General features: G+C 36.9%; 2 long non-coding RNA genes across 5 annotated transcripts in view; one reads left to right on the top strand and one right to left on the bottom strand.

Annotated features, from left to right (window-relative positions):
- Nucleotides 1–23,656, top strand: part of LOC131405934 (uncharacterized) — an 82,050-nt gene extending 58,394 nt beyond the window's left edge. For 2 of the 3 annotated variants that reach the window (XR_009220036.1, XR_009220034.1), the window contains exons 6-7: nt 312–395; nt 1,332–1,451. This is a non-coding gene — a long non-coding RNA (uncharacterized LOC131405934). Of the gene's footprint in view, nt 1–311; nt 396–1,331; nt 1,452–22,505 lie in introns of those variants that run through there. The other variant, XR_009220035.1, reaches the window with a different exon arrangement.
- The window catches only part of LOC131405935 (uncharacterized), a 101,184-nt gene continuing 90,263 nt past the window's right edge, over nt 14,608–25,528 (bottom strand). For both annotated transcript variants that reach the window (XR_009220037.1, XR_009220038.1), the window contains one exon: nt 14,608–14,779. This is a non-coding gene — a long non-coding RNA (uncharacterized LOC131405935). The remainder of the gene's footprint in view (nt 14,780–25,528) is intronic.

The raw sequence follows: 25,528 nt of genomic DNA, 5'->3' as shown, positions 1-25,528 counted from the left end.
CCTGCCCAGGTAAGTGAGTCATCTCAGGTTTGGAACCCAGGATATGGGGGCCACTATGGAAGCACCAATGTCCAGGCACGAGGGTTGAAGCAGAGAGATGTAAAGGCTGAGTTCCCCATCCAGCACAGGCAGCCGGGGAACCTTAATTGCATATTTACTGCCTTTATATCTCATGGTCTAGCCTGCCTCTTTTCCTCAAGAAAAAAAAAAATGCTTAACATTCAGTGTGAGGGTGAAGTTTGCCAGGCAAAGCCAACTTAAAGAGAACAGTATAATTTGTTAATGTGTCTTCTAAACTCTGGTCCCCACAGATGTCCGCTTCCACTGTTTTCAGCATCCCTTGGATGATCCAGCTTCTGGATAGGCACCTATCAACCCACCACCATGGTTCTCTGGTAAGTTGTGTTGCCCAAATTCCTCAATACACCCACCTCAAGAGAATATCTTAATGTTTCTCAGCATTTGTATTTCTTCTTCAACCCAATCAAAATGTACCCATATTACATCTCCTTAGTATTCGTATTCCTTCTTCAACCCAATCAAAATGTATCCATATTATATCTCCTTCCTTTGAACATCTGGTCTCTGACTGGTTGACCATTCTGTCTTGAGATATGACAATAATGGCCAATAGCGGCTGACAGGTTATTTTTCCTAAATAACAGTTTTGCTGTAGGGAGTTTTTAATGCCATGAGCTGAACAAGTGAGAACCTCATGGTATAGCTGGTAGAAATGAAACTCTGGCCATGTTTCCAGACATCCTTCAAATCACTCTACCAAGGAGAGTACTGCCACTGCATGCTCACAAGGTGTCAAGCAAGAAGAGGCAAGTAGGTGGGCCAGTTTCAGTAGGAGGTGCTTTGTGGTGATGGTAATGAGGGCAGGGCGGCAGTCATTTATTTGAAAACCAAAATATATGCAAAACACTTTGGGAGAAAATGATATATAATCCACCAGTTTTTATGATTTTCCTGAATAATGCAGTTAATGGTCTGAGAGCATGAATACAATTACCATAATATTAATTTATTCAACAAATATTTATTGAGCATTTACCATATGCTGGGAACCATGCCAGGTCTGGCATATACAGTGAATAAGAAGACACAAATCTAAGCACCCAAATAAATAATTTGAAATTGTGATGGTTATTCTGAAGGAAATACAAGGTAGTAGGAGAGAATAATAACAGGGAATTGAGATTTGGCCTAGGAGTTAGGAAGAGCCTCTCTAAGGAAGTATCCTGAAGGATTAATAGGCATTAGGTAAAAAAGAAAGAGGCAAGAACTTTCCAGGTGCCGATATGAAAAAAGCTTGGTTATTTGTCTAGGAATTGACAAGAAGGGCAGTGTGGCTATAACCCAGAAATCCAGAAGAAAAGAAGAGTGAGAGAACCTCGAGGGGTAAGCTATGGGCCTATCACACAACTTCCTGTAGGTCTTGCAAAGAATTTTGGAGTCTATCCTAAGTACAGTAGAAAGCCAAGGGCAATGGGGGGATGGGCTGGGGGCCATTTAATTAAGGGAATGGCATGACATTTAAATTTCAAGAAATCATTCTGGTTCTTGTGGAAATGGAATTACAGCAAGGGCGGGAGGGTCAGATAGGTAGGCAAGAGGGGGAGCTTGGACTAGAATGATGGCAACAAGTAAAGAAGAGAGGACAGATTCAAGATATATTTTATAAGATTTTGAAAGACTTAATGATAGATTGATTGGGGTGGGGATCCTGTGACACAGGAAGTGTCAGGAATCGCTCTCACATTTCTGCCATAAGTACCTAGATAAATGGAGGTGCCACTAATGGAGATGAGTAGACTCGCACAAATTGATGGGATTTCAACAAGCATAAGACGCAGACAGCGTGGATATAGGCTTCACCTAATATTCAATGAAAATGGCAATGCCAATCGCCGTCATCATTTGAGTGTGTCTGTGTGTCTGTGTGTGACAGTGACAGTGTTTGTGCTTTGTGGAGAGGAGATGGGGGCTTGAAAAGGAAAATTGCAAACAAGTAGGTACCTAAAATAATGAAAAAATGATCACTGACTAGTATAGATGCTGCTGGAGAGTCTTTCTGATGCAAATACATACCTAAGTTAGCTCTGCTTTCACCACAGGAACAAAAAAAATAAGAAAAGTAAGGTTTAGAAAAGAAACACTGCCACCACAATCTACAGATTCCATTGTTTCTAGAGAAAAATTCATTTACATCAAATATCTGAAGCTGTCAGGGCACACAAAGACTTTGAAAGCATTTGTTTGGAGCTAATACTGTACTTTCTATTTATATTCTAATACCTCGTCCACCTCCTTATGATTCTTTGTGAACTTGCTCAAGTTTTGGCTCTACTATACTTTTATTTTTTTCCCCTGAGACACACTTGTAATCTTCACAGACTTGTTCCAAGAGCAAAGAAACAGATCATTAAAGAAAGAATGAAATGTCATTTGATGGTGTGCCTGCTGCTTTCTTTGTGGAGAATCTGTTCCCATAGCCGTAAAACTGGGAGGGGCTGCATGCCCCGGAAGTTAAGGACCAGCTTAGACCTGGTCAAGTTCAGAAAACATATGTTCTACCCGCCCCCTTCCAGGAAGATGAATTTTTAAGCTGAATGAAGCCTGATATTTCTAACTGTTTTTAGTGAGAACAATCTTTTTTTTTTTTTTTTTTTTTGTGAGAACACTCTTTTTGTGACCTGTCTCAGGAGTGATAAATGGCCTCTGAAAATGAAATCTAATGCCAATAATGGACACAAAGCTCTCATAAAATAAAATAATAACAACAACAATACTTTAGTAAAGATAGGGCTAATAAAAATCAGATCTGAAATAATGAGACATTGTCTGACAGGGTCATTGGCCACTCAAAGTTCTGATGATAGTAGTCTGGAAGAAAATATGTGGAATCCTCGGGGAATTTTCAAATCTTATAGGAAAAGAATCTACATAATATAGATTGACCAAGAGTATCAGAATTACTAAGAAAGAAGGAGTATAAGAAACTATACATGTATCTGCTCATTTTTGGAAAAGAAATACAGGAAGGATGAACCAGAAACTAAAGAGACTGGGTAGAGGGGAGTAGGTGAAAAAGTGGCAGGAAAAAGGGGGAATAGGACTGAGTAGAGGTGGGGAGACAGCGACACCCCCTGAGTATTCCATTTGTGTAGCTCTGACTTTCACAACCATATTATTATCTCACATTCTGAAAAGATAACTACTTAAAATTGATCAGGATAAGGGGGAACTCAAAATAGAATGCAAACTGTAGCAAATAAACCTAACTGTATAACTATATTTTAAATGAGTAATATAACCACACTGAAGGGATGGGGAAGAAAAGAACTAACCTACATAACTGAGGAAAACAGTGAATTGTCTGGATATTCTAAGGCTAAGGACCGAAAGAATTGTACACAAACACTGTTCTCGAGTTACTAAATATGCTTCTTACAGGAATATGGGTTAGCAATTCTAAAACTACCTGGTGTATACTAGGAATAAACAAATAGGCAAATATTTTGTAAATAATGAGAGTCAGGTTTCTCATAGGTGGAGAAAGAAGTTACAAATAAGGAAAGGAGAAAACTAGAATGAACCCTGTGGTACTGGATTTAAATCAGAGATACCAGCAGAAACTCAAGTTTTTACCATCTGTACACAAGAAGATATAGAAATAAATATAGATATGCATGTATGCTAGGAGATATCTATATCTATATTGATATAGATATGAAGTTATATAGCTGTATCTCCTAGCTCTGTCCCTTGAGAGGTCCTAGAAGCAATGACACCCATGGCCAACAAGCACACCTAATACCTAGATCTTGGTTCCTAAATTTCATTCTTCAGCAAAGAGAACTTGGTCTCCTTGGAGAAGTGGATGATTCCTGCGCTGGGCAGAGAAAGTACAAGATTATACTGGAATAGCTTTTGGTGATAGAAAATAAAGAAATTCTCAAAAGTGGATGGAGGTATGTCAAAGGAACACAGAGGCCAACATGAACTCCCAATGGCCAAAGCTGGAACAATTTGAGCAAAAAATAAACAATTATAGTAGTGGATTATAGACCATAGAATAAAATAAATATCTGTGAGTCTATACTGATGTAATTAAATAATTGTATAAATAAACAAATGAGGATAAGAGACTGCTCATCCCTGAAGAAGAATTCCAATTAATACATGTGAAGGGAATGAGGGAAATGCAAAATCACCATTAAGCAAACACGACCATAATAACCAATGCAGACAAGACCCATCAATGGATGCTAACATCAGTAGACAAAAATTTGAGGAGAAACAGTACATTTGCACAGTCTCAAAGTATCTGCACCAAGATATTTGTTAATCACAGCAAGAAAAATTTGTAACTTTATAGTAGAGGAACCCAGCAAATACCACCTTAACCAAGCTATCAAAGCTAGCATTATTGGTAACAAAACGTATCAATATCAAGTACCCTGATATGAGGCATTGATAAGAGCACTACATCACTGTGGCTGGTATTCTTGCCAGAAATATATTACCTCAATCTATTTATGAGAAACAGCAGACAAATACAAACTGAGAGACATTTTACAAAATAACTGTCTAGTACTCTTCAAAAGTATCAAGATCATGAAAGACAAGGAAAGATCAAGGAAAGACGAGGAGCTGTCTCAGACTGGAGGAGACAAAAGAGACATGACAACTTAATACAATGTGAAATCCTAGATTGGATCCTGAATCTGGAAAAGGACATTAGTGGCACAAATAGTGAAATTCAAATTAGGTCTCTAGTTTAATTAGTAGTGTTGTACTCACATGAAGTTCCTGGTTTTGATACTTGTACTATGGTTATGTAGGCAAATAGGAGAAGCTGGATAAAAGGCATACAGGAACCCTCTATACTCTCTTAGCAACTTTTCTGTAAATTTAAAATTATTTCAAAATAAAGTTAAAAAAAGAGAAGTATCAAAATAGGATAGTTCCTACAATTAGAGAATTGAAATGGAGAACACGAGTGTGGTAGAGGAAAATGAATTTTACTTCTAAAAGACCCAACTAAAAACATCTGTGCTGCTGGTAAAGTGAGTTGTAGAAAATCTCTCCATCACTTTTTATTTTACTCTGTAGTTGTTTAAGAATAACATAGTACTTTTGACCAAATCCTTCCTCAGATTTGATGTCCTAAATTCAATCTATAACTCTCCAGTTGTATCTCTCGGTCTTTGTTCATTCATAGGTTTCTGCTATAAGGAACAGTAAGAAGATATCTCAAGGGAGTAGAAAATTTCTTTTCAAGCAGAGTACTGGGCTCCTTCAAGTGAAAAGCCCTCAGTTTCATGTTCCAGTTGTTATTGTAATAAGCAAATAAGGAGTCTTGAACTTGCAAGCAAAAGTGTTGAGAAGAAGAAGCAAGTTAGAACTTTTACCACATAGACCATTTGTTTCTTGGAGTTTCAGGAGACATACTGGAGATAGGATCAATCATTTATTTAGTGGATAACACTCATTCAATTCATGTTAGATTTATGTTCTTACAAGATGACTCCATCAGTCTTATAGTGAGAACAATGGTTCATCCAATGACCCTTTATTACTTGATACATGCTGGGAAAACCTCATAATAGAAGTAGTTTCTATACTTGGTATTTCGTGTATTCCCAAGACATTAAAGCAGGATATACATAGACTGGGAAAAGAGGGAGAGAGAACACAATCCCATATGTCTTTTCTTAGCTTTCCAATCCCAACGTATGAAATACAAAGTTACAGGAAGTAATTTATAATATAAAGTTTTCCCAGCAGGTAAGAGTGGGTGGGAAAGCTGGATTGTTATGGCCACAAGGGCTTTATGTGATTATGGAGTAAGCATATTCTTGAGTTCTCTAAGAGGCCTTCTACTTTCCAAAATCTTCCTGCTATGGTCACTAATAATGGAATAGCTTTGCTAAAGAACAAGATTCTCATTTCATAATTTTCATAATATCAGAAAGAGATACAACGATGTCGTTAGATCATACCAATGAATAAAAGACTAATAACAGATCCTATTTCCAAAGTTGACCATGATAGGAAAGGGAGCCTCAACAGAGAAGTACATTAACTCTAACTTAAAATATTGATTATTTTTTCTCTAAAAACTTGTCTGATTACTTGTCTGGTTAGGTGAGAGAAAAATGATGGGAAAAATAATAGTGAGTCTATCTTGACTGAGTTTTTACTCAATATCAGGCAATGTTTTAGGTAATTTTAGGCATTAATTTGTTTAATCCCCAAATAACTCAAGAAATAGGTAATTTTATTATCCCCATTTTGCTGATGAGTAAACTGAGGAGAGGGGAGCTAACAAAACTGGGGCAACAAGGTACTTGCTGCCTTGAAGAAAGTAAAAATAATGCCTTTACTCCTGAGAGTGACAGTATTGTCAGCAAGGTAACTGTTGTAGTTTTTAGTATTTTGAAATAACATATCTCTGAATGTGTGTGCTTGTTGTAGAGGTATGTTAAATTCTGTAGGATCCCCAGGTAAATCAATGATTATTGAGGAACTTGTGTCACTGGTACTAATCCTGATGTAATCCTTTCAATCATAGGCCTTACTTCCAAAATAACATAACAACTAGATATGGAAGGAAAGATTATTGGAAAAAAGGACAAAAAGGAGCATAAAAGAGGTCAGAGCTATTTACTATTGCAACCATGGAACTTTCGGGAGTCCAAGCTTCCATATATGATGAACTCTAATTTCTTGTACCCTGATTTTCCATAAATTCATTTTTTAGATTTCTGAGTGCATCATATTCATCTTTATATGGAGAAAAAAGACAGAAACAAAGTAAATGTAACAGTTAAAATTTTTGTAATAAATTTTATAATAACATATAGAGGAAACAGATTTGTTATACTAAATACTAGGTATAGAGGAAAAATGTTAAAAAAGAGCAGGACTATCAACCAGTTCAGAATAGCTAGAAAACCAGAACTAGGAACAGGAGAGCTAGATGAGACTGACGTGCTCTCTAGGAGACTGATTCAAAGACTTTAATTTATATGCTACAAAAGGGTATTATTTTGTGTGTGTGTGTGAGTGTGTGTGACCCCCAGAATTTATCATGATAGAACTATCAGATAGACTTTAAAAAATGGATGGTGAAAATAATAAACATAAAAAAAGAGGAAACATGAGCGGGGGGGAACCCACTATCAATAAATACCAGGAAATTTTGAAAAAAAATGGTATCATTTCTAAAAATAAAAATACAAAATAAAAAACACAAACATTGAAATAAAAAGCTTAAACACCAAACAGACAGGTAAACAGAATTAACAAAATTAAGAGAGGAATAGTGAACTAGAAGAAAGATCTGAGGAAATCACCCTGCATCCCACACAGGGGAATAAATAGATGGAAAATACAAAGAGAGATTAGAAACACAGAAGCTAGGATGTGAGAGTCCAACACACGTCTATAAAAAGATTCTAAAAGTAAAAATAGAACATGGGATTATTTAAGAAAATCATTGCTGAGAATTTTTCAGAATTGATAAAAGACGTGAATCCTCCGATTTAGAAAGCACAAGACCTAAGTGTAAATGGCTGGTGAGGAACTAGTCTTTTGACAAGCTCGGCCACTAGGAGGAAAAGCTAGATGGAAATATGCCACTATCAAAAGACTTTCTTAAAGGTATGTGAGAAGAGTGTTTTTATATGTCAGGCAAAAAACCAGTCTGAGGGAGGGGTTGAAGAGAGAGGAGCAAGTAAACTAATGATCAAATACAGATGAGATGGTCAAAGCTGTGAGAGCACTGTATCCTAGGCTGGTGATGGTCAGTTCAGGAATTAAAATGGAATCCGTGTTTCTCTTCTCACTGATTACTTCAGTTGACCATAACATTTGAAGTTTGATAAATCTAGACATCATTCCTGCCTCAGCCACTTGTTAGCAATGTGGCTTTTTGCATGTAAATTAACCTTTCTTAGCCTTATTTTTTCATTCTGAAAAATTATATAAAGGCTATGTAAGGATTTGAGAAATCTGGGCAAAGAACAGAAAAATCCATACATTGTAAGTGCTCAACTGACCGTAGCAATTCTGTTCTTCTACAATTAGTATCTGGTGCAATGCTAAAATAAAATCTTTTATTGTTCATTCTGAGTCTCCAATGAGTCTATGCTTATCACACACCAGATTAGAAAGTGGAGGCAGGGAGGCTTACCAATACATTCTGCTCCTCTAGCTCCCCTACCCCTCCAGGAGTTATCCAAAGCTTCCTCGATTCTAAGATGTTTTATAATATATCCCCCTATTCTCTTTGTCTCTGTTTCTAAACCATTGGTTTAACTAGATATATATAACTGGAGATATCTATGTGTATAATGTATACAAATATATATATATAGTCATGTTCACAAGTATTCATAGCTGTTATTTTAACTTAAAAGTCTGCAGTAAATTTGTTTGTAAAAATCTGAACTTAGGTGAAGTCCTATATGCAAGAATAGCACCTCTTTTGGGTGTGTGGTGGGATGGGTTATGACTATACTTTTGACAGTTAATTTTTCATACATACCATAAACATTTTAGTTAATTCTAAAAACCAAATCTAGAACGAGAAAAGGGCATGTGCAAGCACAACCAACAGCTTTATTATACAGCTGAATAGACCCAGAGAAGCCAAGCAACTTATTCAAGGCACACAGCCTTGGAATCCCAGTCCAGTTTCTAGAATGTAAGTGGCAGTAACCACGTGTGTATTCTCCCTGTTTTGCATGCAGAGAACCTTAAATAAAGGTCAGTCAGATGGTGTGCCCAAATTCACAAAGCAAGAGGGCAGCAGGGCTGCAATTAGACAGCCCTCTTTCCAACCCCCATTTGTTAACAACACCTTTGTATGGGTAGTTTCCTACACCTCCTGGTTTTGTAGGAAAGAGGGAAAATCCATTTTACCCACAGTGCCTAGCACAATAATTGACACATACTAATAACAGTGAGCTGAATCTAAGTGTAAACAGTGAGCGCTGGATGCTACCTCACAAATGAAGGTCACAGACAAAGCAGAAATTAGAAACTGAGGGTTTGTGAACTTCATGCCATGAAGACGACTCACCTGAATACTTAAAACAATAAACCAGTTCTTTAGGGAAGAGGAGTGAGATTTTACTTCCATAAATCAACTGCTTATATGGATCCAATACCTCAGTTGCTCATGCCTGACTTTTGTCAGCCTTTACCTAAACTTGCTTGCAACCTTCATTCTGAAGTTTAGGGCATCGTAATTGAGAGACTTTACTCCTTCAAAGCAAGAATAAAGTTGAATGCTAACTGGATGTGCTGCACAGTCCTGTAGCTCATCATTGTTTACGTTTCTTTAACAACCTTTTGACTTGCCTCTACATTTTTACCATCTTCTCTTGATAGTCACAGGGACTTACATAAAATTCCTTTGTTCCATTGTTTGCTACTTCAAGTTCCATTGTTTTGCTATTATCTTAAAAGAGGTACATGATCTCTAAAGAATTGCAATGATAATGTTTTGACATTGTAATTTAACATGGCAATGTGGTCTCAATAATCTTTCAGCAACATTGTTTTACCATTGTCTTGACATTGTAAAATGGTCTCTCTAGACTTACATTTTGCCATCGCCTTGACATTGTAATATGGTCTCTATAGATTTACATTGAAATTTGTTTTGTCATTGTCTTGATATCATAATGTCCTCTCCATGGACTTCTCTTCACATATATCATCGTCTCCAAAGACTTGCATATCAGCCCCATTGCAAGAGCAATCTACACTGTTAACTTCCCATTCAGGTGAACTGGGAATGAACTTTCATGGTTTCTACTTAACAGCAAGTATCACATCTCATCAATAACTATTTTCAAACTCTTTTATCTCAACTCTTCCCAAATCTCACTCCTGATGAAGGGTTTTTACCAAGAAGCAGAGTGGACAAATTCCCATTAGGTAAAATCTGCCTGCACATTTTTCATTTTTAATATTAAACTCACTCACTTTAAAAGCATTAAAGTGGAGCAGATCATGAAGGAGCTTGCATTTCTCTAACCCATAATAGAGAACCATTTCATAGAGTAGATCCAACCTAGACAATAGCATAATAGAGTACATTAGAAGAGAAAATTCTAATACCTTCTCTACTCACAGAATTCCTTGGTAAACTCTGTTCCCCTTTTAATGTCATCACTTTTAATGCTTACTGCTTCAGACAGTGGCACTGCATATATCATCTTTCCCTGTTACTGTGTACCCTAAAAACAAGAGGGGTATTTAATATCCGTATTTTCATCTGCTCTTCTACATGCATGCCTCGATGGAATCATTTTTTCTTAGCCACAAAATGCACGTTTAAACAAAAGCAAGCCCATTTAGTAGGATCATGAATTTCCTGCAGAAAAATGGAATCCTTTCATTTGAGCCCCTTGGAGAAAAGTCAGGAATTGAGTAGGTCTCTGATAGTTGGGCTGTGCCTAGAATGTAGCCCCTGGCTGAATGATCACCCCCCACTATCACTGGAACCCTAGGAGCAAGCTTATAACATTTAGGGAGTTCCCACACTGTGCCAAGTACTGTATGTGCATAACCTTGGCACTACAAACCCATAAAGTCTATAAAATCCCATTATCATTCTCCCTTTAGGGGCTTAGAGAGCCTGAGTCACTTGCTAAGGTAACACAGCTGTTCCGTGCCTGCAGTGGAATTTGAACCCAGTTCATTTGGACACCTGACCAGAGGTTCTTAATTCAAAGAGCATTTAAAGGAGAAGAATTGTATCTGAATTTCATTAACTTCTCCTGAAATGTCTTGTTCTTTCAGTTATGAATGCAGACATAAAGCACAGTGGTATTCACAGTACCTGTGACTCTGGCACCAAGAGAAAGCGTGGATATTTTCCTGTCACATGATAGTTACTGCAGATCTCTCAAAATAGCATTTATGCTCATCACTACTTCAAAATTGCAATTGCTAATAGATCTGCCTTCAGAACTAGTCACTTAATGCCTTAAAGAAGCACATATATTACTATGTCATAATTTGGTTTTTCTAATGTTTTGATAACCGTGCTTCAATATAATTGGTTTCCTTCCATGATTTCCTTCCATGATTTCTGTCCAAGTCCACACACCACCTGTATTTTTATTTACATAATGTTTTCTTTAAAATAACCAATAATTGTTTTACTCAATAAACTCTTCGTAGAGGAAAATTTCTCTTTCTCCTGTTATAACAACTAATTTTATTTTTGAAAACATTAAAAAATGTGCAACTGTCAGAATTTTAATAAGACTCTGTAGCTCACATTCCACATTTTGAGAAATGCTAAACTAAGGTATAAAATGTCAGGTCTGTCACCATCCTGGCAAAGGTAGTCTGTTTTGCTTAGAGACTGGTAATCGCTGAGTGATCAGGAGGTTTCTCTGAGGGCCATTCTGTAAGTGCAAAGCTGCTTCACACAGAGCTCATGGCAGATCTCACTGTAGAAATAGGCTACATGAGGCAGTCTCCCTCCAAGGTGGAAAGAACGGCTTTGGAGTCACATTGTGATATAGATTTTTCTCAGCCACCTGCTAGCTGTGCAGTCTTGGCTAACTCACTCAACTCTAGCTGATTTACCTGATCTACAGTGTTCTAATAAAGAATATAACCCTGAAGACTCCACCAAAAAACTGTTAGAACTAATAAGCGAATTCAGTAAAGTGGCAGAATTCAAAATTAACATATAAAAAACTGTTGTGTTTCTATACACTAACCATGAACTATCTGGAAAAGAAATTAAGAAAATTCTATTTACAATAGCATCCAAACAATAAAAATTTTAAGAATAAATTTAACCAAGGAGATGAAAGATCTGTACACTGAAAACTATAAGACATTGATGAAAGAAATTAAATACATATATAAATGGAAATATACCTTGTTTTCATTGACTGGAAGAATTAATATTGTTAAAATGTCCATACTGCCCAAAGCTATCTAAGATTCAGTGCAATCCCTATCAAAATTCCAATGGCATTTTTCACAGAAATAGAAAAAAAAGTCTTAAAATTTGTATGGAACCACAGAAGACTCTGAATAGCCAAAGCAATCCTGAAAAGGAAGAACAAAGCTGGAGGCAGCACACTTCCTGATTTCAAACTATACTACGTGGCTATAGTAATCAAAACAGTATGGTACTAGCATGAAAATAGATACATAAACCAATGGAACAGAATCAAGAGCCCAGAAATAAACCTACACATATATGGTCAACCAGTATTTGACAAGGGAGCCAAGAATACACAATGGGGAAAGGATAGTCTCTTCAATTAATGGTGTTGGGAAAATTGGATATGTATCCACATGCAAAAGAATAAAATTGGTTCCCTATCTTACACCACACAAAAAAATTAACTCAAAATAGATTAAAGACTTAAAAATAAGCCCTGAAACCATAAAACTCTAGGAAATCTCCTTAACATTAGTCTGGCAATCATTTTTTGGATATGACACCAAAAGCACAGGTAACAAAAGCAAATTAGATAAGTGGGACTACATCAAACAAAAAAGCTTCTGCACGGCAAAGGAAACCATCAAAAAAATGTAAAGGCAAACTATGGAATGGGAGAAAATATTTGCAAACCATATATCTGATAAAAGGTTAATATCCAAAATATATAAAGAACTCCTACAACTCAATAGCAAAAAAGCACAAGTAATCCCACTTAAAAATGGGCAAAGGACCTGAACAGACATTTTTCTCAAAGAAGACATACTAATGTCCAACAGGTATATGAAAAAATGCTCAACATCACTAATCATCAGGGAAATGCAAATCAAAACCACAGTGAGATATCGCCTCACATCTGTTAGGATGGCTATTATCAAAAAGACAAGAGACAAGTTTCAGTGAGAATATGGAGAAAAGGGAACACTTGTACACTGTTGGTGGCAATATAAATTGGTATAGAGACTGTGGAAAACAGTATAGAGGCTCCTCAAAAAATTAAAAATAGAACTACTGTATGATTAAGCAACCCCACTTCTGCGTATATGTCCAAAAGGATATATCAGGATCTTGAAGAGAAATCTGCAACCCATGTTCATTGCAGCATTATTTACAATAAACAAGACATGGAAACAATCTAAGTGTCTGTCAACGAAGGAATGGATAAAGAAAATGTGATATGTGTATATATACGTGTGTGTGTGTATAAAGGAATATATATATAATGCAATATTAGACATAAAAAAGAAGAAAATCCTGCCACTTGCAACAACATGGATAAACCTGGAGGGCTTTATGCTGAGTGAAATAAGCCAGAATGAGAAAGACAAATACTGTATGGTATCTCTTATATGTGGAATCCCAAAGAGTCAGCCTCATAGAAACAGGTAGTAGCATGGTGGTTGCCAGGGGCTGAGCCATGGGGGAAATGGGGAGACATTGGTCAAAGGGTATGAAATTTCAGTCATAAGGTGAATTATTTCTGAGGATCTAATGTATAGCATGCTAATTGTAGTTAATAATATTATATTATGTACTTGAAATTTGCTGAGAGAGTAAATCTTAAATGTTCTCACCGCACAAAAAAATATGAACTATGTGAGGTGATGGATGCGTTAATTCACTTGATTGTGGTAATCATTTCACAATATATACATATATCAAATCATCATGTGTACACCTTAAATATATACAATTTATTTGTTGATTATGCTTCAATAAAGCTGAGGGGAAAAGAATAAAGGGGATGCCGTTCGAGGTGCCTGATCCTGATTAGGTGCTCTCAGAATGCTCGTTCTCATCCCTAATCCACTTCCTCCCACCCCTGCTCTTGGTTAGGAGGATAAGGAGGAGACTGCAAGCTGAACAGAAAGACATGATTTCAGTGATGCGGGGTCACAGAACTGTGTCTGACAGGTAACCGCTCAGCTTTGAGTGGAGTCTAGAGCGGTGGAGAATACACCTGATTCAGAAAATCCGGATCCTTATGTCCATACATTTCCAAGTGAACTTAAATCAATGAACCTCCCTGGGTGTCGCATTTTCTTCCCTCTCCATAGAGTGACGTATGATGCACATCCCTGGTTTGTTGCAATAATTATATGAAAGACACGTGCAAGAGTGCTTTGTTCACGACATGCAGGGAAATTCTACAGTCATCTGTCTGGCTTACAGCCTTCTGAACTTATTTGTAACTTTTCTGGATGACTCAGTCATCATTATGAGCACCCATTATTTTACTAGATCGTAAGGCAAATTGTTTCTATAATTTCTGTTCCTGTCCTACAATACTGGACTACAACACTGTCCCACCTGCTCTATGTTTATTAATTTATGTATTCCAAAAAAGGTATTAATCATCTACAATATGTCAGACCATAGTGGTGACAATAATTGCTAATAGGAAGACCTGACATTTAAACAGAACTCAGTATGTGTCAGACCATTCAAAGCGTTTTATGTACATTAACACATTTAATCCTTTCATCAATTCTGTGATCTCTAATTCACAAATGAGGAAACTAAAACACAGAGAGGTTAAGTAACTTGCCCAAGGCCACACAGCTAGTAACTGGCAGAGCTAGAAATCACCTTATACAATCTAACTTCAGAGTCTCTATTATAATCACTACATTATACTTCTCAAGCAGACAAGATGGACATCATACCTTCCTTCAGGGAGCTTCTGTGAAATAAATGCTTCCCAACGGTAGTAACAAAATAGAGCTTTGCCGTTTCCTGAGCATTTTCACGGAAGTCTCTCATTTGATTTCTTCAGTGGCCCTGGAGACATGTAGGGAAGACATTAGCATCTTTATGATATAGATAAGAAAACTGTGACATAATTTTAAAGTGCTGAAAAAGATATCAAAAATTAAGAAACAAAGACCTCAACTTGAAATTTTAATAGTTCTAAAACATCATTTCCTAGATGTTCTCCTCTTCTCCTATAATACTACATAGGATTATTATGAAGCTCAAATAACATGATAGATAAGGAAATACTTTGTAAATTCCAAAGAACTAGGTATTACCTATGAGAAATAGAACTCTCTGTTAACATAACATTGTAGGATATTTCAAACCAGCAAATTTTGATCGTCTCTTCCCCAAGGGCAGGAATCTGAATTCCAAACCCAACCCTGAGGCCAACCTACTGTGAGAAGTGACTTAGCTGCAAACCTCTGGGCTTGGTAACTTCAGCTGCAAGATAGCTGGTGGAAGTGACAATAAAGAGTCCTCTTCGACTTTCCTGTTTCCTCTGTAGTTTGTCCTTCTTGCATCCTCCACCCCCTTGAGTCCTGTGCCCATGCTCTATTTCTGATACCATCCTCTCTACTCTCTCCCTACCACAGGCATTCATTCAATACTCACTGTATAAATGTCATTTGTCAGCATGCATTTGGTGATAAAGGGAATCTAATTTTTCTTGGGAATAATGACATTATTAATCCAACGATTTTTTAAAAATCAGGGAACTGAATTAATATGCTTCACTTAACGCACTGTGTCTGTATATTGCAATTGTTATTAATTGGAGAGATCTGAATTTCACCGAGTTCAAGATATTATTGGTAAGTATGGTCAAGACCAGAAACCTTGTCAAGACTGCACAAAGGTTCTTTTACAGCAGAAGTTGTCTTTGATTCAAACTTGTGCAGGGAAACCTTCCTCGGCTTCGTCCATTTTGTCAAGTGGAAAGAGCTTGGGCTTTGGAATCTGACAAGTCTGAAGTCTGAGTCTCAAGGTACTCATGTGTAAGGTGGAGATAATACCATCTACCTCACAGGGTTGCTCAGAAGAGAGCTGAAATAATGAGAAGAAATCCCTTTCACAGAGCCCAGCATGTAGCAGATGCTCAGACAGTGTTCATTTCTCCCGGTACTCCTTCTGCCCACATTTGAAACTTACACTCAAGGGGTCAGAATTCAGCACATCATGCTTAGTGGACTTTGTCAGAGAAAGCCTTGGTTTCACATTTTGTAGGTAACTACAACGATAAACAGTAACAATCACTTACTTAAGTGTTTGAAACCAATTGATTTCCCCGGTAAGAAAAAGGGCACCAAAAGTTTATCAACTTGTACAGCCTGTTCCCAGGCACCTCACCCTCTGCTGGGACATGAGGAGCAAAATTATTGCTCCTAATATTTATTATGACTTTCACAACATAAATCACCAACAGATGTTGCAAGGTTATTGGTTGTAAAGACACTAGTTTTGTGTAAAGACCACATTCCAGTTTTTTCTTGGCACTTACATAATTCTTATTTTTCACATTGAAAAATATAAGACTCCAGATTAGACTCCAATGCTAGGTATGTCATTAATTTGTAAGTCTTGGATAGAAATAGGCAGCATTTGATGGAAAAAAACACTAAAACCAATTGTCCATTCAATATATAACATTAATCAATTAAGAATGACCCAGAAGTACATCCATATAAAAAATAATTGTTCATGTAGTCCATGCTTTATGAAAAATAAAAAAGTGTTGAGTGATAGGAATAGCTTCCAAAAACAATTGTGCAATAGAAAAAGAAGCTCCTTGTGCTAGAGCTAAAGCTTAACATTTGGTTTTCATTCTGCACTATTCGGTTTTACATGCATGGAATTCCCAGTAATATCGACATAGGGAGAGCAGAGTATCAGTCAAAATCCACCAGACAGATGTGAAAATTGAATTTTTCCAGTACGTTATCATGTAAAAGGAAATAATGGTACATTGCAGCATTAGATAGTGGAGGAGGAACATTGCTTGAAGATGAGGGCTGCAACTATAGCAACGTGGGAAATTGTGATTATAAAAATCAGAGGAAGAACTGTACTGATAAGGATGAGTAAGGGCAAAGGAATTTTCCCCTAGTGATTCAGATGTTTTGAGACTGAAATATATGTAAGAGACAAGCTGCTCTTTCACCCACACTACCACGTAGGTGACAACGCCCAGGCAGGGAAGACACGCTGCGATTGTGGAGCGCGGCCTTGCCCAAGCACAGACTGCTCTCCCACCAAACACGAGCAGTGTTGCTTTTTGATGAGAAATACACTGATCTTATGAGCTTCACTTATTTATTCTATGGTAGAATAAACATGATTAAAACCTCACCTTACCCTAAAATTTCTTACAATTTCATGTGTTATAAGATGAGCACTTAACTCTAACAGGATAGAAAATGGTCATGGTGATTTCAGACAAAAGCAATAATAACTAATATTTGTACAGCCATAGAATATGATACTTTTCACATTGCTTTCACATATATCATCTCATCGAACCATCTCACAAGTCCATGATGCAGAGATTATTAATGTTACTCCAATTCTGTGGATACACCCACCGTAGTTAGATTTGGGGGCGTGTCCACAATCACACATTGGGTGTGTGGACTTGTGGGGACTTAAGTGCTGCTTGCAATTGTTGTTTTTACTTCTCATTCTATTTTTGAGAAGCCCATGCTGTTGCTCACATTAATGTATACTTGCAGAGTTATGAAAGTTTTGTTCACGTTTTCTCTCATTTAAATCACGCAATTACCCTGTGAAGTAGACATTATTTCCCTTATTTACTTATTTTTGGGGGAAAAAACTGGGGCTCAGAGCCCCAGTTAGTGTCTTGCTAAAACCTCACAACTGGCCGTAGCTGAATGATGGTTCTGGCCAAGGTGTTTCAATCATACAATGGCTGTTAAAGAACTCAGAAACTAGAGATATTATTTCTGACTATAATAAGTGCCATTTCACTGGGTCTTGAAAACTAAATAAGGAGATGCTGGCAAAGAGGAGAATAACCCAGGTACACGGACCATATGAACGAAAGATTGTAGTGTGTCACACAGTCCAAGAAAGTAAGAGTATGGGATGTATTGGGATATAAAATAAAATCAGGTTGGAATTGGTGGCAAGTCTTAACTGCCTTTTCAGAAAGTTTGGACTTAAGAATATTCTTTGGGAAATGAGGAACTTTGAAGATGGATGATAATGTATTTTTTTTTTTTTAGTATTCTTTGTTCTATTTTTGTTTTTAATCTAGTAATGGCACAAGAATGTGCTTTAAGAAAGAGGAGAGATTGAAGTTTGGGAAGCAATTGTGAAGATTATTCCAATAGTATAGACAAGCAACAACGAAATTATGAATTAGGCATCGACAGTAGGAATGAAAATCAAAATAATTATCCCTATATTGCAGATGAGAAAATTGAGGCACTGAAAAGATAAGTTTTAGATGTATGCAGTGTTTCTACTGGGTTACTATAAGCAATGAGAGCTAGCGAATATGATGCTAGACTAACTCTCCAAGCACAGGATGCAAGGCTCTTTTCAGCTTGGACACTCCTACCAGCCTATCACCCGTGCCACAGACCCTTAGCTCCAGAAACCCCAGACAACTCCCATACCCCAATACCCTCTGTTCTCTGTGCCATTCCACAAATTGAGCCCTCTCTTGTGGAATCCTTTTCTTCCAGGGAACATTGGCTCTCTCCTCCACCATTCAGTTCACTTCTGAAGAGCCTTCTCCCACAGCTCCGGTGTGAAGCTATCCCATCTATCACTGCATGTGCATCTATTATAGCATTAATCACATTGTACTAACATTTATATATTTGTCTGCTTCACCTGGAAGCCAAAAACTACATTGTAATCATCTTTATGTCCCCAGAACCTTACACATTTTAAGGACCCCGTATAGTTTACTGAATGAATATATTAAGCATCTTCATCGTTAATAACTATAGATTGATTCTAGGATACAGGGACAGCATAGTAAGTAAGGAAGATATCTAACCCATTTGGTTTCTAGTCTCTAAAATGACATGGCAAGGATATAGTTTGGGGCAGAATATATTTCTGAATTAAAATTTTGAGCCTAGAAAGGCATCTAGCTGCATACAGAGAGATGGAAAGAAGACCTGGGTTCTTATGTGTTCGATTATTCAAATGCTTTTCATTTCTAGGATTCTGCTTCTCCCCATCCTCACCTTGTTGTCCCCTTCTTTCACCTCTCCCCTGCCCCCCTTGTCCCTTGCTCCAGACTGATTACCTGATCTCCACCTCACCTGACACCTTATTTCTTTCTTGCCTCGCTGTCCCATGACCTATTTAGGCAGCTGAGCACACAGCACTGCTGTTGCCTCTGCCTCACAGTGGGAGCCTCTGGAAACACCCAAAGCCCTCCCCTGGATGGAGACTGCAGAGGTCCTGAATGGAAAAGCATTTTGTTGCTAACATGATTAATAATATGTTGAGGGGGTGGAGTACGGGGGGAGTGCATTTCCCGGAAAGTTTTTCCGTCTTCATTGCTTACATCACATCTACTTTCATCAGATGAACAGGGATATGTAACAATGAGATGTGAAATGATTCAGACATTTTTGACAAAGCACTCTGCAGAGTAGACAAAAGAATATATTTAAAGGGGAACATACTCATTTTAAACCAAGTTTCACGTGTTCTTTACAGATTTCCCGTTGTCCACTCAGAGGACAGGTATGGATCACACACAGCAGATAACAAGGTGCTTTGGTTTCCCACTGTCAGAAGACACGGGGAATCCATGATTTCCTAACTTTATTGGGCCTTTTAGAGAGAGCTTTAGTAATATTTTAATGATTTTTAAGCTGGGAAGTCAAGGTTGAGTACAAATTTTACTTGATTCAGTTTATGCCAAGCACCTAAATATGCAAATGAACAGTATTGGATCACAATAAAAAATATGAACAAAATTTGAGAGAGAAAACAAGAATTAGGATAGATTTGTTTCAAATTCCATACCCTTTGGAAGGAAGAAGTTTTATAAACAATGTGAGCAAGTTCATCATCCAGAATATCTAGGCAACTGTTATCTTATAGGTTCTTACAGATCCTTCTCGAGTTACAATGGTGTTACCAAGTCACCAAGAATACCGTACCACATATTGCTAGCCCAGAAAAAGATCAAAATTCAACATTCCACGTACAATTACTACAAAATGCGTATTGCTTTCACAGCATGGTAAAGTTGAAAAATCATGTCTAAACATCCTAAGTTGGGGACCGTCTGTATAACTCTTAAGACCTTGGTCTCTGGAATGAGAACTAATTGGTGAAAATCCCTGGTCTTCCCTTGGCTATAGCTTTTTGAACTTGTGAAAATTCCTTCACCTGTATGACCCCCTATCATGGGAATAACACAGGTAACTACCTCATAGAACTGTTGGAAGAATTCAATGAGATAAAGTATATGAAGTGTATTAGTGGCTACGTGGTAATGCCTATGGATAAATACTGTGTAAATATTATTAGCTATTCTTCACTGGACTTTAACTTTTCCAGGAATTGCCATCATAGGGAAGCAGCTGTTATTTCTTTTGAACAGTCCTTGATATTAATTATGTATTGACTGACTTCTGCATCTATAATAAAATGTTGATTATATCCAACTAAAAGGTCAAAAGAAACCCTGTGTACAAAACTAAATGTTATCATGTAGAAAGTTCTACTGTTCGGTGATCATGGTGGTCTGCAAATATCTTGACTCCCCTCATAAAAAAATGGAGTCTCATTCCTCTCCCCTTAAATGGAGGTTGGTGGTAGTGACTCACTTTTAACAATGGAATGTGTTGGAAATACTGCGTGACTTCTGAGGCTGGGTATGTAAGAGTGATATAGCTACTCTGGCGTTCTTAGGACACACATCTACCTTGAGCCCTGTGCTTCCATGCTGAAGACAATGTAGAGAGACCATGTAGAGAGAAGAAGATGCCCAAGGAGCCCTAGGCTATTCTAGCCTCTCAGCTGTTTAAGCCCCTGCATCAACCACCAAACATGTGAATGAATGAGCCTAGATGTTTCCAGCCTCCAGTCCCAGCCCCCAGCTGATAATGAATGGAGCAGAGACAAGATATTGCCACCACTCCCTGCCCAAATTGCAGATTTGTGATCAAACTAAGTATAGTTGTTTTAATCCACTAAGTTTTGGGGTGATTTGCTGTGCAGCAATAGTTATTGGAAAAAGTGACCAATTTGTGTGCATCTGTGTGTGTGAAATATTCTGCATATGAGGAAGGCTGGTTAATTACATAGGTACCAAACTTTGCCCAGCTTGGAAATTTAACCTTGTGTCTGACAGTACTCCAAAAGGCATTGTTAAACAATTAGCACACAGTAGCATTTTCTTACAAATATATATTTAATGAACCTTAGATATAACGTAGGCTCACATTTTTTAATGAAAAACCCAGCTCTAAGAGCTCGTGTAATTTTACCTATATTGTACAGCAAGATGGTACCACCGCTTCAGCTGGCTCTTTGCTTCCCTGATGCTGTGTGGGTTACTCACTCAAGAGCACTCCTCGGCATCTTGTAGCTGCCTTGACTATTGCCCCTATTACATTGTATTTTGATTACTGCTCCATCTAATAGAAGTAGGGGCTTCTATTAGACTCTCTCTTCTTGACAGCAGGTACTTTTTTCTTATTTATTTTTGTACACATAGAAATTGGCATGTCCTCAATTAGTTAAATATGCATTGATAAAAGATTTTTTGGCAAATTGCATAATTTGGAATTTTTTCTGATGGATATGGGTCAGTAGTTCTCAATCCAGAAATACTGATGTCAAGGCCATACTCCCAGAGACTCTAATTCAATTAGCCTAGAGTGGAACCTAGATATCTGTGTATTTTAAAAGTTCCCAAGCTAAGTCCTTCAAACAGCTCTATTGTCATACATAACTACCAATTGTCCTTCCATGGGCAAGTCATGCCCCTGACACTGTATTTACGCAGAAGAAAAGAGCTAAAAGAGGTCTCTTGGAGGACAAATTTGATTCATCTTTTACCTCCATTCATAACTCATTTTCTGATTAATAGTTATGTCACTGGATAGTTGAAAACAGGGCAGGAGAAGTGTCAAAGGTATTACCCCAAATGAAGCATACTTTCCCACCATCACACATCCTGGTTGATTGGTTTGTTTTAACCTCCCAGAAGTTGTCCCTTTGACCACCTAAGAACTGTAAGTCAATTGTGATGCCTAAGGCAACAGCCTGGCTCCCGAAAAGCATTTTGTCTATAAAGGTCTATCCTTGGGCTTTGATTACCATTGATTTGGATGCAGAAGGGGAGGAAATGTCTAAATAGTTTTAGCTATTTTAGCTTGACCCTAAAAAACACTATAGTGGAGACTGCTGAAGGATACTAACTATGTTAACATCCAAAGAATCGTGAACCCAGCTATTTTCTTTATTTAAACATCCAAACTGATTTTGTGTTCCCGTGTGCTTTTATTTACCTGTTTGTTCATTTTTCCTTCGGAAGAGTAGGCTATTATACCCCTCTCACATGGGAAAACAAATTAAGCCCTATAGAAATAAATAAACAAATATAGGGCATATTTTAAACATAAGAGCATAATAGCTGCAAAAACAATACCATGTAGCTGAACGAACGCAGGCAGGGGCAGCACACAGATCTCTCGCTACCGTGGCGCTGTGGCTAATTTACTTCAACTCTGTTCACTTCATTTTCCAGATTTGCAAAATATCAACCCAATAGGACTGTGATTAAAATCAATGAGGCACTCCAGTCTAATCATGAGAAAAACATCAGAAAAATTCCAATGGAAGGGCATTCTACAAAATGCCTGATCTGTCTGTTCCTCAAAACTGTCAAGGTCATCAAAAACAAGGAAAGACTGAGAAACTGTCATAGCCAAGAGAAGCCTAAGGAAAAATGACAAGTAAATGGTATCCTAGATGGTATCCTGGAAAACAAAATGGGCATTGGATAAGAACTAAGGAAATCTGAATAAAGTGGGGACTTTAGTTAATAAGAAGGGATCAATATTGGTTCAATAATTGTAACAAATGTACCATACTAATGTAGACGTTAATAATGGGAGAAACTGGGTTCAGGGTATATGGGAACTCTCTGTACTGTTTCTTAATTTTTTTGTGAATCTAAAACTGTTCTAAAAAATAAAGTCTATTTCTAAAAACTCAGGTGAGGAAACACATATAAGGGTTCATAGTTGGTGCTCCGTAAATGTTACCTCTTCTCTTCTGGACACTGTGGACATGAGAACAAACTGTTATCCATGTCCTCCTATATCTTTTCCCCCTTCCTAATTCACCAGAGGATTCTGGGGAAAATGCAAGCCACCCCCGTATTCTCATTTGTAGGTTGCCAGGAGTAAGAATGGTTACACTTGGTTTAAGGTTATTTTAATTATGTCTATGAGATAGTTTCTGCTACATGTAGAATGATTCTTGTTAGACCCTATTAGGGTTCTTCTGGTCCAAATCCCCCCAAAATAACCTTACAAACCCTTAAACCAATTCAATGTGTCAGTAACTACCTATGTAAATTCATTTTGGCTCCTTGCAAGAAACTTTGGTATGTTAAAGGTATTTTACAATTAAGAACAAGATCTATATAAAATTTTTTTTTGTAAATACAATGTACAAGCTATCCAAATGGGTTCGTATGCCTCGAGCAGAAAGAATTTCTCTCTCTTTTTTCTGGCTTGGTTCTTTAGAAAAGTGTTTCTTCTTACTTCACTTTTCAGCCTCTCTTTTACTGTACCAACAACTCACGACCCAAAGATGAAATAATTAAAGACTTGACTTTTTAGAATATAGGTGAACGTATGGAAAATTAAAATCTTGTTTTTCCAAGTTATATGACAGATTTTAGTGTATAAATCATATAGGCTTTTAGGTAAAATTTTACTTTGGCAAGTAAAGATTCTAGGCAAAATTCACTATATGGTTTGACCACTATCTTAAACATCTCTCAACTAGTGATGTGAAGCAGTATTTTTATCTGCATATTATATTTTTAGTTGTTATAATATTAAGGCATACGATGTCTCTTCCTAAACCAGGAAAGGCATTCCTAAGTTTCCCCATATTTTCCTCCATCAAAGAAATTGCACGTAAAATTTAAACCATTTCATCTTGAATTTTGATGTAGGGAAATGCAGGCAGAGTGCTAATCTGAGGGTTGTCTAAATTCCCACAGTGTGCTGGGATTCAGATTCTTACTGCTGAGGTCTTTGTCGGGCAACGTGCCCGGTGAGTCTCAGCCCAGGATTTAAGATTCCTTAGCTGCGTTAACACATTTCAAAACATTATTCCGATCAGTAGTCTCTAAGTGCCTTCATTTTCTCAAGTACAAAATGGACATAATTGAATATTTACTACATCTTAGAGAACCGTGCTGCTTTCAGAACACTGAAACATTTAAGAGGCTCAGGTGAAAGATTAAAGAATTAAGTGTACAAACTGTCTTTCTTAATTTTGATCCAAATGGGTAATACTCAGTATGATACAATACACATAATTTGGCATATTGAACAAAGTATCTCAAAAAGCACTAGATAGACCTAAAGTGACCCAATCCCCTACTCTATTAGTATATAAGATTATTAGGGAGATAATATAGGTAATATTTTACAAACGCCTTTTTTCCTTTAAAGCAAAATCCTCTTTCTTGTTTATTGGACTCTTCTTGACCTTTATTTAAGGGAATAATTCACTCATTCTTTGTTAAAGATGATAAGAGGAAGTGAGTATGAAAAAGAAAAAAATAAAATTCTAATTCTTGAGACTATGAATTTACTACATATATCTAAATAATTTCCTTTATAACCTTCAAGATGCAAAATCTTTTCTATATAAATACATATATAATTGTGTGTGTATATATATGTGTATATATATATCCAGGAACGTAACAATTATTTGGTTGGCTTCAGGGCAATCTTCCTTATAGTTCTTATGTTGCAGAATTCAGTACCATTTTCATATAAACCTCTTTCTTTAATGGGTTGCACAATTCTTTGTGTTTAAGTTATAATTATTTATTAAATAAAAGTATATTTTATTCTAAATCTCCTAGTATTACTGAAAAAGAGAATTGGTGAGTGAAAAACTCCAACATGTTATTTTGATATGCTCAATAAGTTAGATCGATAGCAACATTCTAAAAGAGGAAAAAAATAATCTACTTTCTGATATTGTATGTCCTTTGTTACTTCAACTATTAACATCAGTGAGCCGCTGTCAGTAATTTCTTTAATGAGATTATTGTGTTTTTCTTTTAGAAATGTAACTGTCAGGCATTTTACATTTGTTCTTACTAATATTTCCCCAGGCCTTTATTAAAGAGATTTACAGATTTCTTAAATCCACAGTCCTGCATCATTCTGATACCGACTTCCAATAAAATAATAAATTAGATTTTATTCTTTGCCTTATCCTTACAAACGAGCAAATAAAAAAATGTTTACTGAATAGGCTGTCCAAAGCCAAGATAAATCTTACACTTCTCTTTTTCAAGCGTTTTGATAGCTATAAATGAGCATCTACTTGACATTGAATAAAGTGACCATTTTAATATTATAAATTTTTATAAAAATGAGAACTTCATATTTAGGAAAGAAGCATTGTGGTTCAGGCGCTTTTCAAAGAAAACATCCAATGATAGCAAATTAATTAAATATTTTCTCAACAACCCCTTTCTTACTTTCGGTAGGTTTGCCTAAGAAAACA

The sequence above is a fragment of the Diceros bicornis genome, chromosome 5, assembly GCF_020826845.1.
Source record: "Diceros bicornis minor isolate mBicDic1 chromosome 5, mDicBic1.mat.cur, whole genome shotgun sequence".
Lineage (NCBI taxonomy): Eukaryota > Metazoa > Chordata > Mammalia > Perissodactyla > Rhinocerotidae > Diceros > Diceros bicornis.
Note: the sequence above shows the minus strand (reverse complement) of the source record. Positions and strands in the feature narration are given on the sequence as shown.